Genomic DNA, 12,939 nt, shown 5'->3' with positions numbered 1-12,939 from the left:
AGGATGCAAGTCACTCACAATGAGGTAGTGTGTGGGCCTGTTATGCCCAGGGAGAGAGTCTCCAGGGCAGGTAGCAGTGTGTCCTCCAAAGGTCTGACATCTGAAGAGTTACAGGACAGATAGGCAGAGAGATAGTACCAATTACCAATTGGAGCTGGAGAGGCTCAAGCTTGTAGTGTGGTCAGTTTTATGTATCCTTTGCGCATTAGCTTCAGGCTTTAGGCCTTTGTGCACTTTGCCCCGGATGTATTTTATTCCTTTGCTCGCAGCTTAGAGCCTCTGTGCACTTTGCTCTAAATGCTTTTTATTCGGCTTCGTACTGTTCTTTTTCAAATAACCAGTTCTACGGTCTTGTTTTATTTTTTATATCACACTGTTTAGCCTACTTCAGCACTGGAGTTCTCAATAACACATTCCTGTTCACTCTGTGCTTCAGTCAAGGATACAGTCTGGTACATTGTCGATAGACGTGGTAGGAGTTTAGTCTTTGGCGTTCTTGCGTAGGGACATTTTGTGATCACGCTGACATGTTAGTTATAAAAACACTTCCTTGTCCAAACACAAGTAAGAGGGAGATTCCGACCAGAGAACCACAGCTAGACGCTGACTGCCTCGTTGCAGATGCTGAACCAGATCACAGGCCTTTGGTCAGGTATGAGGGTGGATGTCTTCCCAGGGAATCTGAAAGGCAAGTTAGAAGCTTAACATGCTGTGCTCGAAATAGAACTGAGAGAGAGTAGAAATTGTTAACACCATGATAGAGTTATTCTTATGTTTCACTCTCCTCGTGACTATTTCAATCCTACTGTGTTGTATGGTTCTGGTTATTGCGGCTCACGCCTTAATATCTAAAATGCAGTCATTTTATTAAAACAATATATAAAACTTAAACTGCCTTTGTCATTTGTATATGAGATCATACTGTAAATGAGAGAGCTGGTTTGGATCTGAGTGACCACGACTTCCCTGAGAAGTTCCGAAGATGTCATGCGCTCTGCTGCCCAATCATCCCTTCACCTTGGGAGAGATGAGGCACTGCTAGTTAGCCGGAGCAAAACCGGATTTAGGGTGACAGAGGTCCTTCCAAGTGGGTCAGACTCAGTCCCCCACACCGTGAACGATCCTGCTACCTAGAAATCCAGTAGTTTCATTTAGGATAATGAGAGCCCACGCGACAAGCTCAAGATGGAGAGGGAGAGGGAGGACAGAAGGATGGCCATTGAGAAAAAGAAGATACTGCTGGCACATGAGCGTAGCTTGAGGGAGCTAGATCAGAGGAGCCAGTCCAGTAGAGATGGTGGCAGCAACAGCACAGCACAGTGCAGCCTGAGAGAAGGGTACACATTCCAAAAGACCTAGTGAAGGATTACAAGAGGGAGGATGACATATACTTGTGGTTCAAGGGGAGTCTGCTCTCCACATGAATCTGGTCCATGAAGCTCATTGGGGGGGTGGGTCTGGGGAAGCACTTTGAGGTAGAGGGAAGGGATACTCTGACATCCTTGGGGGATTCTCAGGGGTTCACTTACTCTATCATGAAGAATGCCCTACTCACCAGATGTGGTCTCACCCCTGAGCAGTATAAGGACAAGTTTAGGTCCTATAAGAAGACGGAATCCCAAACATGGTTGGAGTGTGTTGATTCATTCTGCAGGTCGCTGGATGGTTGAGTGAAGGGCAGTAAGGTAACAACACATGAGTGGCTTTACAATTTGATTGCTTGGGAGCACTTGTACAGTTTATGTTTTAGCACCTAATTAACAGCAAGCTGACTGATCCCAGGAAGCTTGCCCAGGAAGCGGACCGCTGGGAGAGCACCAGGGTCCTCAAGAGGTATGGGGAGACCATGCCAAGGGTGGGCCGGGTCCCTCTCAGAAGAAAGGGGGGGGTAAGGGTAAACAGGGGGAATTCTCTAGAGTGTCCCAAACTGATTCCCAGGGTAAAGATTCCCTGACCCCCAGTGAGAAGAAGCCATGGTTATCCAAAGGGAAACCAGTGGCAGGGGGACCACCATGTAAGTGTTATGCATGTGACCAGGTGGGCCATGTGAGGGAGGGACCCCAAATCCCCCAAGAGTACACCGGCACCCACTGGTGCGCCGTCCCAGGGTTTGGCTAGTGTAGCGCTTGGGGAGGAATTGGTTCCAGGTGGCTAGGAGCCAGCTAAGTTGACCCTTGTCTCACTAGGGGACAGTGAGATGGTCCAGAGAACCCTCGTGCCTGAGAACACTCAAAAGTACAGGCAGTGGCTGACCATCAATGGACAGAGGGTGGAGGGTCTGAGAGACACAGGAGCCAGTGTGACTAAAGTGAGGAGTCACTTGGTGTCTGAAGAGCAGATTGAGCCCCAGGTACTTCACCAAGTAGTTGCAGTGGACAACTCAGAGCGCCTGCGCAGAGTGGCGCAGGTTCCTTTTGAGTGGGGTGGGGTCTTAGGTTCCTTGAAAGTACCTGTGAGTCCATCCATGCCTGTAGATTGTTTGCTTGGCAATGACCTGGAGGATTCCCCTCGGAAGGAGGTGGAACACCGGTCACACTTGGAGATTTTGGGTCTGCCTGGGTGGGTATGCGTATCCACCAGGTCAATGGCAGCCCGTCTCCTGGAGAGTGAAACAGTGGCCCGGGGGACCGCCAAAAAGAGGAAGGGCAAGAGGCACTGGAAACCCGCCCCAGAAGTTCCCACGGTCTGGGAGGACACGAAGCCTGAGGGTGACGCCCCAGAGCCTACAGCGGAATAGGTGGCTGAACTGGGGGAGGTCCCTGAGCTGTTGCAGTGGCAGCAGGCAGGGGGGCCCACCCGGGAAGCATTCTGTGCAGCACAGAAGACATGCCCCACTCTAGAGGGTTTGCAGCAGCAGGCTGCAGACCAGGCAGCTGGCATGGAGCCAGGATCTCACCTGATCTACTGGGAGGACAGCCTCCTGTATACTGAGCCTAAGGTTCCTGAGCCTGGGTCAGCCCATGTGCTGGTGGTATCCCAGTGCTTCAGGGCCTTCCTACTGGGGTTGGCTCATGATGTGCCTTTATCTGGACATTTGAGGCGGGACAAGACATTTGAGAGGCTTGTCACCCACTTTCACTGGCCCCTAATGCGCAGGCACTCAGATTCACATTGCAGGTCTTTCCAAACTTGTCAGCCAAGTGGCAAGAGTGGGGGCAAATATAAGGCTCCCCTCCAACCTTTTCCTGTTGTCAGTACCCCCTTTGAAAGGGTTGGCATTGACATTGTGGGGCCTTTGGATCCCAAGACAGCCATGGGCAACAGGTTTATCCTGGTCTTGATGGACAATGGGACAATGCCACCCGATACCCAGAAACCATTCCTCTGAGGTCAATCACTTCCCCTGTGGTGGGTCGTGCTTTGATGGGGTTTTTTACCTGCATGGGGTTCCCAAGGAAGTGGTACCTGATAGGGGTACCAACTTCATATCCACGTATCTGAAGTCTCTGTGGAAAGAATGCGGGGTAACCTACAAATTCACCACCCCTTACCACCCCCAAAGTAAGGATCTGGTTGAGAGATTCAACCCCACCTTAAAAGGCATGATCATGGGCCTGTCAGAGCCCTTGAGGCGGAAGTGGGACGTCCTATTGCCATGCCTTCTGTTTGCTTACAGGGGGTGCCTCAAAAAGGACTTGGGTTTAGTCCCTTTGAGCTGATCTATGGCCACCCTGTGAGGGGACCTTTAAGTCTGGTGAAGGAGGCTTTGGAAAAAGCTCCTAGTAAACCCCCCCCAGGATGTATTTAGCTAAATGCTGGCTCTGGGAAACCAGACTGCCCGCTTCAGGAGTCTCGTCCAGGAGAACATGGAAGCAAGCCAGGAGGATATGAAATGATGGTATGACCGGAATGCCAATCTGGTCGAGTTTCAACCTGGTCAAAAAGTGTGGGAGATGGCACCAGTGGAGCCTACGGCGCTCCAAGACAAGTGGACTGGGCCTTATGAGGTGGTGGAGCGCAAGAGTGAAGTCACCTATCTGGTGGACTTGCAGACTCCCAGGAACTCTTTAGGGGCCTGCATGTTAACCACCTCAAACCCCACTTTGAGCGGACAGAACTGCCCATGCTCCTTGCAACAGATGATGGGGTGGAGGAGGAGAATGAGCCTCTTCCTGACCTCCTGTCTCCAGGAGAAAAAGATGGGGCTGTGGAGGGAGTGATCCTCTTCCCCTCCCTGACTGTAGCGCAGCAGAGGGGCTGTCGCCAGGCGTTGGGTCAGTTCGCCTCACTGTTTTCCCTGATCCAGGGGATCACACACTTGTGCACACATGATGTGGCCACTGGGGACAGTCCACCCATTAAACAGAAAGTTTACAGGGTGACTGACCGGGTCAGGTCTAGCATTAAGGATGAGGTATCCAAAATGTTAACCCTAGGGGTAATTGAGCATTCCAGCAGTCTTTGGGCCAGCACAGTGGTATTGGTCCCAAAGGCTGCTGCACCTGGTGCCACTCCAGAACTCAGGTTCTGTGTAGACTACCGGGGACTCAATGCAGTCAGCAAGACTGACGCACACACCATTCCCCGAGCTGATGAGCTCATTCATCGGTTGGGAGCTGCCACCTACCTCAGCACGTTTGACCTAACACCTGGGTATTGGCAGATTGCCTTGGCTGAGGAGGCCAAGGAGCGGTCTGCATTTTCTACCCCAGATGGGGACTTTCAATTCAAAGTGATGCCATTTGGGATGAAGAATACCCCTGCCACCTTTCAGAGGTTGGTCAACCAGGTGTTGGCTGGGCTGGATGAGTTCAGTGCCGCCTACTTGGATGACATTGCTGTTTTTAGTTCCTCCTGGGAGGACCATCTGCAGCACCTCTGCAGAGTGTTGGAGAGCCTGAAGAAGGCAGGCCTCACTATTAAGGCAAGCAAGTGCCAAATAGGGCAGGGTTCTGTGGTGTACTTGGGACACCAGGTAGGGAATGGCCAGGTGGCACACCTACAGCCCAAAATTGACACCATTCTGGCTTGGGAGCCTCCCAAAACCCAGACTGAGGTGAGAGCCTTTTTAGGTCTCACTGGCTACTACAGGAGGTTTGTCAAGGGATATGGTACCATTGTTACCCCCTTGACTGAGATGACTTCTAAGAAGCAACCAAAGAAGGTGATCTGGACAGAGGCTTGCCAGACCGCTTTTGATGCCTTGAAGGCTGCCATGTGCACAGCACCTGTGCTAAAGGCACCTGACTACTCCAAGGAGTTTGTTGTGCAAACAGACACCTCAGAGCATGGTATTAGAGCAGTACTCTCACAGCTTAATGAAGAGGGCCTAGATCAACCCGTAGCCTTCATTAGCAGGAGGTTACTTCCCAGGGAACGTAGGTGGAGTGCCATAGAGCGTGAAGCGTTTGCTGTGGTCTGGGCGCCGAAGAAGCTAAGACCCTACTTGTTTGGGACTCACTTCCGGGTTCAGACAGACCACAGGCCCCTCAGATGGTTAATGCAGATGAGGGGTGAGAATCCAAAACTGTTGAGGTGGTCCATTTCCCTACAGGGGATGGACTTTACGGTGGAACACCACCCTGGTACAGAACACGCCAATGCTGATGGTCTGTCCAGATTCTTCCACCTTAGTCATGAGAACTCCCATGAGGTTGGGCAGTTGCTCCCCACTGTCAGCTGGGGGGGGACACGTGTAAGACTTTTCAGCCTTGGCATGGGCTCCCTTAACTTTTTGCCTCTGCTTCCCAGGTTGTTGATGTGTGCTGGACTGTTTTTGCTGTTGTTGTTACTCTGGGCACTTTACCAGTGCTAAAGTGCAAGTGCTCCTATACAAAATGTGTATGTAATTGGTTCATCCATGATTGGCATATTTGATTTACTGGTAAGTGCCTAGTACAGTGCACTAGAGGTACCCAGGGCCTGTAAATCAAATGCTACTAGTGGGCCTGCAGCACTGGTTGTGCCACCCACAATAGAAGTTCTGTAAACATGGTTCAGACCTGCCACTGTAGTGTGTGTGTGTGTGTGTGTGTGTGTGTGTGCAGTTTTAAACTGCAAATTTGACTTGGCAAGTGTACCCACTTGCCAGGCCTAAACCTTCCCTTTTCTTACATGTAAGACACCCCTATGGTAGGCCCTAGGTAGCCCCATGGGCAGGGTGCAGTGTATGCTTAAGGTAGGATATATACTAATGTGTTTTATATGTCGTAACAGTGAAATACTGCTAAATGCAGTTTTCACTGTTGCAAGGCCTATCCCTCTCATAGGTTAATCTGGGGGCTGCCTTTAAATATGATTAAAGTGTGGATTCCCTTTGGAAGCGGATAGACATGTGGAGCTTGGGGTCTCTGAGCTCACAATTTAAAAATACATCTTTTAGTAAAGTTGATTTTAAGACTGAGTGTTTGAAAATGCCACTTTTAGAAAGTGAGCATTTTCTTGCCTAAACCATTCTGTGACTGCCTGTTTGTGGATTCCCTTTCTGGGTCAGTTTGACAGTTGGGCTGTTTGCACCTCTCTCTAGACAGTGGCACAAAGGGCGCTGGGGTGTAACCTGCATATCCAGATGAGCCCTCTGTGCTAGGAGGGAGGGGAGGAGTGGTCACTCATCTGAAAGGGCTATGCCTGCCCTCACACAATGCAGTCTCCAACCCCCTGGTGTGTGTCTGGGGCCTGGCCTGCCCTGGGCAAGGCAGAATTTCACAAACAAGAGAGACTTTTCTTTGAAGTAAGCCTACTTCAAAGGGCAAAATGTGTATAAGAAGGGCACCCAAAACCACAGACTTTAGATCACTTCTGGAAACCAAGAGGAACCTCTGCCTGGAGAAGAGCTGAAGAGCTGAGGAAGAAGAGATGCCCTGCCTGTGACTGTGCTTTGTGGTGCTATCCTGCAGTTGCTGCTTCTGCCTGTGCAAGAGGATGAAGACTGGACTTTGTGTGCCTTCCTGCTTGTGAAGAGCTCTCCAAGGGCTTGAAACTGAGCTTGCCTCCTGTTGTTGAAGTCTCTGGGACAGCAAAGACTTCTCTCTGCCAGCACCTGGAGCCTCTGCTGAGACTCCTGCCCTGCCAAGTGGTGCCCTATCTAGTTCCTGGGGCCTTGTCAGGTGAAGCTGGTGGACCAAGTTTGGAAATTCACGCACAGATCGCCATGCGGGGAAATTTCCGACGCAACCTCCGAGAGCAGCTAAAAGAACAACGCGCCACCGGCTCTGTGGCTGAAATTGTCGCAGCGCTTGCAGCACGGCTGCGAAATCGACACACGCGGCTGGAGAAACAATGCTCGGCATCTCTGACGGAGGCTGCAACGAAACATCGCTGGCCGTGGAAAAGCAAGGCAAGTCTGCCTGGACCCGAGGTGCTTTGTCCGGATCGACGCATCTCTCTCCTGTGGGGAAAGAAACAACGCACGCTGATCGGACTAGAGAAACGACGCACGACCTCGCTTGCGGGTGAGAAATCGAAGCACTGCTCACCTTTTTCAACGCACACTCGCCTGTGCGGGTTATTTAGATGCGACCCAGGTACATTTTCACGCTAACAGCGTTAGCGCTGTGTTTTAAGTGGACAGGAAGGCTCTTTTTGCTTTTTAATTAATAACTTGAGTTGTGTATTGTGGATTTTTGTCATTTTGGTCTTGTTTTGTTTAATAAATATTTTCTATTTTTCTAAACCTTTGTTGTCATTTAGTAGTGTTTTCATTAAGTTACTGTGTGAGTTGGTACAAATACTTTACACCTAGCACTCTGAAGTTAAGCCTGCCTGCTCACGCCAAGCTACCAAGAGGGAGAGCGGGGGTTAACTGAGGGTGATTCTCCTTTACCATGACTAGAGTGAGGGTCCTTGCTTGGACAGGGGGTAACCTGACTGCCAACCAAAGACCCCATTTCTAATGATTTCAACTGCATAGTGGAGGTGGACGGACTCACTATGTCAGTCTCTGTGGGGATGGACCTGAAGTTCAGGCTGTTGGTAGAGAGGATATCTGAGGCATCCCTGTGCGATGTCAGCGGGAGCGTGGGGGCCGAACGCCAGGAATTTCTCCTGGAGTAGGCTGAACGGATCTGTGCATTCACAGATCGAGTTCCTATTCATCTCCCCAATGGTGAAGCCTGGGCTAAGCTCCATGGTTGCTGTTCACTTCTCTGACTACAGAGCAGCCAGTTTTGAAGGGGAACATTCATGGCAGTTCCCCACTGGCCCCTGTTCATGGAAGCTGAACTGCTCACTGTTGGAAGACGAGAAGTTAGTAGCAAACCTCAGAGTCACATATGTAGCATGGAGGGACATGAGGAACCTCTTTTATTCAGCCATCTGGTGGTGGGAATGGGTGAAGGATGGTTCCAGAGCTTCTTCCAGGATGCAAGCAGTGCCGCTGCATGGGAAGAGAAGACTGAATTCAGGAGGCTGCAAAGAGGACTACAGCAACTGTTCAAACTCAAGCTCAGAGGATGGGACGTGGATGACGACCTGGAGATCCCGAAAAGGGCTTGCAGAGCACTTCAGGGAAGAATCCAGGAAAATCAACTTCCATACCAGATCCTTGAACCTCGAGAAGGATGAGAAATGCAACACCTTCTTCTTTAAGAAACCACACTTTGCTGGTAGGGCTTCGCGACCCAGAGGGAAACCTCCAAAGTGGGAAAGAGCAAGTAATGAGAGTGGTGACTGACTTTTATGGGGGGGATTTACTCACAAAAGTCATCAGAGAGATCCCAGGTGGACAGTTTCCTGGAAGCCAACTCAAAAACACTGGGTGCAGAAGAGAGAGAGAGCCTGAATGTGCCCTCCACCTTGGAAGAGCTGCACTGGGCCCCTATGACATCCAAGAGTAACAAGACCCCAGAAGTGACGGTCTCCCAGTGGACCTTGATGTTGAACTGTAGGACCTGATCGGACAGACTTGCTATAACTCTATGGGGAAATGGTCTGCAAGGCAGTATACTGCAATCCCTGCAAGAAGGCATGATAACACTTTTGTATAAGTAGGCGAGAGAAAAAGACTTCAAGAACTTGAGGCCCATCTCACTCCTTAATGTGGAATAAAAATTCCTAGCAAAGGTAATGGGTAACTGTCTAAAGAAAGTAATACCAAAGATAGTTCACTCTGACGTGTCCGGGCTGACAAATTACGCACAGTCTTACCCTGGTTTGGGACACAATTGAGGACGTCACAAGCCAAAAGGTTCAGACCGCCTTGGTTAGTCTACACCAGGAAAAGGCATTAGAGTTCATGAGCTGGAGACTCAAAGCACTGGGACTGGGTGACTTATTTTGTGACTTATTCCATGACATGGTGACCACAGTGTATAGCGATATCTATAACATGGCTTTGATTAACTGATGGAAAACCGACCCCTTCCCTGTCAGGGGTGAGGCATGGGTGTCCACTCTCACCTCTTCTGTTCATTTGTGTTACAGAGCTCCTTGCTAAAAGCATTAGTCAGAATAGGAACATAACATTAGGGTTGTGACTGTACCAGGAAGCCATGGGAAGGGCAAAGTGAAATGCTCCTTCAACATGGATGACATCTCAGTTTTCTGTGCGAACAAGCACTCGTGAAGAAACTGACGAGGACCTGCATTGAGTTTCGAAAGGCCCTGTTCTTCATCCACTGGCCCCCAACCCAAAACCCTGTGCCATTGTACATCGAGCGGAACTTCCTTGGAGTCTGGTTCAGAGAAGACGTGTGGCAGAGAAGACATGGGATGAGAGACTGGTGAAGACGAAACAGAAGCTTGTACTCTGGAGCCTCCAGAAGCTGCTGATCGAAGGGAAGTTGTCATCCAAGTATTGCCAGTGCAGCCCTGAACGGACAAGGCCATCACAAGAATGATCTTCTACTTTATCTGGAACTCCAAGATGGACAGAGTGAAGAGGAAGTTGATGTTCAAGACCCGTGACAAGGGAGGCAAAGGAGTGTCTAACATTGCCACCATCCTGAGGGCAATCTTCATGTACCACTGCGTGGGGCACACCCTACGGACCGAAGACTAAAGCCATGTCAGCTTTCTGAGGGCAGGCTTCTTCCTACTCCCAGCGTGGAGAATCCTTGGATGGGCAGAGTGGGTGAGTGCTATCCCCTACAACTGGGATACTCCATGGTTTTATAAGGAAGTGGAACATTTTGTGAAGGAATTTGGTCTGGTGGGGGCTGCCCCAAACCAGTGGATTCCGAAGATCGTCCAGTGCCAAAGCTTTTCGTGTCATCTTGGATCGACCATGAAAGTGGAGGCCGGATAGATGGCCTTGGACACAGACTCTTGTGTCCATTATAAAAAGGAGACTTTGCCTACATATACCTTTGGGGGTGGACAACTAGTTGAGGGATAAAAGGCTTAAAACATTTCCAGAATGAGACCTGATGAAGTTCAAATGAACGAAACACATTGGCTGTTTTTGCATTGAAGAAATAAAAGAAACAAAAGTATTGTGCCTTCTGGAGGTTTTGAATCATTGAATTTTGGAGTGCACCTTTCCCATATTGTATATTTCAATGCCTAATCTGTGTGAGACATGCCAGCGAACCGATCAGCGCCCTCTCTTCTGCTACAGCAGGCCACGTGTGGGAGAACATTGCCTCCAAGCATCTGAGCAACCACCAAAACCAAAAACATTGCCTAGATGGCCATCCAAGGCGGTCTGCCAGTGAGAATCTTCCTGCATTCAAGTGATCTCAACCGATCCAAGTCCTGCCTGAGGGGATGCACCACAAACCGGGCGTCCTACTATCTCTTTTGGAAATGCACCTGCACCCAGGACCTACTGAAGGCTGTAAGCACAGAGCTGAGGGGGGCTGATACCCGCGAAGTGCATCACCATGGATTCAGAAATACATGGTTTGTTTCCAGGGATGCACGCATTTGGAAACGTCCAGGACTGCTGGAGGCTCCTGTGCTGTTTCAAAGATGTTCTGTTTTCCAGAAACTGCCTGGTAGTAGAGAAAAAGGAGACCTTGATCCTGGTCTGCTGGAAGATGATCCACCGCCTCCTGCGTGACTACATGGTACTGGCCAGATAAGATGACAACAGCGAAGATGACAATTAAGGGCCCGAAGGGGGCCCCCTACCCAGCTGGGTGTGGTGGTTCTATACGGACTACTAACCTGTTTCTCTTGTTCTCTTTACTCCAGGATCTGGGAGAAGAGCATACACATGAAGACAGGTGTAGTGTATTGTTTTTGACTAATGGGAGTTTTTGACTTAACAGGTAAAAGGTCAAAGAGATCGCTTGCACACGTCAAGTTTGTTACCCACCACTTATGAGTAACAGGTTTTCGTGAAAGTGACGAGTGTCTGTATTTGAACCAAACACAAAATCCAGACAAGAGGAACAAAATAAAATGGTTGTACCTCACAGCTGCCAAGTCCCAGTTCCATGTGTTATGTGCTGCTCCAGACCAGGGATCATTCTTTGAATTGAGTCCTGTTTTATAATGGAATAAATAAAACTAGAAGTCCCAGAATTGAAAGGGAAAATCTGGCCTAGAGCAGCACATCTCGCATAAACTGGCAAACTTGGCGGGGCTGGTACCTAGTCGCGTTTTGTAGTCCTCTGTGCACATGCTTTTCGGATACTGTGGTTTATTGTTAACTCTGGCAGCTTTGATCTCAGAAAAGAAAGATTTTATCATAATCTGAGCGTCGTCCCCACCCCCAACTGGTGACACTGAATTGATACACTGTATTCCAAGATGGCCGAAGGAAGCACTGGTCCTATTTAGTGTTTAGGAGCAAGCAGCATTCTAAACTGCAAGCCACTCGCGAATGCCCGGTTTATTATCTATTTCAATGTTTTCCGAAAATAGGAATGATAAACAGCATACCATTACAAAAAGAGGAGAGTTTCAAAAATGTCGACTGACATACGTTTAACTATTCTTTTCACAAAAGGATTATGGTTTCCTGATGTTTCCCGGTCCCTTATTTTGTTTCCGCTGCACTCCTGGAATAGCACGGAGACTTCATTGTCGTCACACGCTGTTCAAATGCGTCATGAACTCTGACACCGCCCATTCCACGCACGTCGCCTTTGCCAAGGGTGTGATCCTTAACTTACGTTCAGTAAGGTACGTAAGCATTACAGCAAAACGTTGACTACAATCCCCGGCATGCCATGCACTGTAGTACTCTGTGCGTGCGCATTGATGAGATTTCGCTGTCACAGGCACAGGTGCAGCAGCTGGGGAAGGACAGCAGGAGATCCGCATCTACACAGGTGAGTCGGCGAGGATACCGTGGAGGGGGTCGTTAGAAAGTGGGAAGCAGCACTAGGCAGCAGCACTAGGCAGCTTAAGGATAGGCCCCGTGGTAGGGGACCGTATGCAGGGGATAGAGTAGGGAAAGCATGGCAACTAAAAGCGGGCCTATAACAATGTAACAGGGGGCAGAGGGTGTGGGCAGTTGAGAGAGAGTGGCCAACATGTTGGGTTGTAGACGAGGGTGGGTTACAATGAGGTGATAACAGGAGATGGGTAGTTTACATGGAGGAGGATGACCGGCCGCTCTGGGATACAATCGGAGAAGGGAGAATACATAAAGAAAGAAGTGTGAAAGAGGCATTATTCGGGGTTGTACAGATCAAGTGAATTTGTCTGCATGCACAGAGATAGTGGCCTCACCCCCAAATACACAGTGATCCTTAATATTTTGTGCTCCAAGGATAACTGTTTCAGTTGGTGTTTACATTTCTCAAATGAAAATGAGCAAATGCTGCATAGGTACTGTCCAATCCTTATTTTTTATTAGAGAAAAAGGAGCAGTATTTCCTTATTCATTTGGCAATAATACACAAGACATATAAACAGCAATACGGGGCCCTACTGAGATTCTACAGGCAAAAAGCATTAACGTAACAAGGCAAAATCAACAGGTGCATGCTACTATTAAAGAGTCAGAACTATGTTTACATGTTTGATAACCTGCTGAATATTGGCTCTGGGAAGAGGAATTTGCTGATTTATATGTAAATATGTCAGTAGATTATCAAATAAAAGGTC

The 12,939-nt window shown here is 49.2% G+C and overlaps 1 protein-coding gene across 2 annotated transcripts in view; it reads left to right on the top strand.

Annotated features, from left to right (window-relative positions):
* The first annotated feature begins 11,624 nt into the window (after positions 1 to 11,624).
* The window catches only part of SGSM3 (small G protein signaling modulator 3), a 256,141-nt gene continuing 254,826 nt past the window's right edge, over positions 11,625 to 12,939 (top strand). The window contains exon 1 of one of the 2 annotated variants that reach the window (XM_069231273.1): positions 11,625 to 12,158. The gene's annotated coding sequence lies outside the window, so the exon portion shown is untranslated. The remainder of the gene's footprint in view (positions 12,159 to 12,939) is intronic. The other variant, XM_069231269.1, reaches the window with a different exon arrangement.

The sequence above is a fragment of the Pleurodeles waltl genome, chromosome 4_2 (genome assembly GCF_031143425.1).
Source record: "Pleurodeles waltl isolate 20211129_DDA chromosome 4_2, aPleWal1.hap1.20221129, whole genome shotgun sequence".
Taxonomy (NCBI): Eukaryota; Metazoa; Chordata; class Amphibia; order Caudata; family Salamandridae; genus Pleurodeles; species Pleurodeles waltl.
This window is presented reverse-complemented; position numbering and strand designations above follow the sequence as displayed.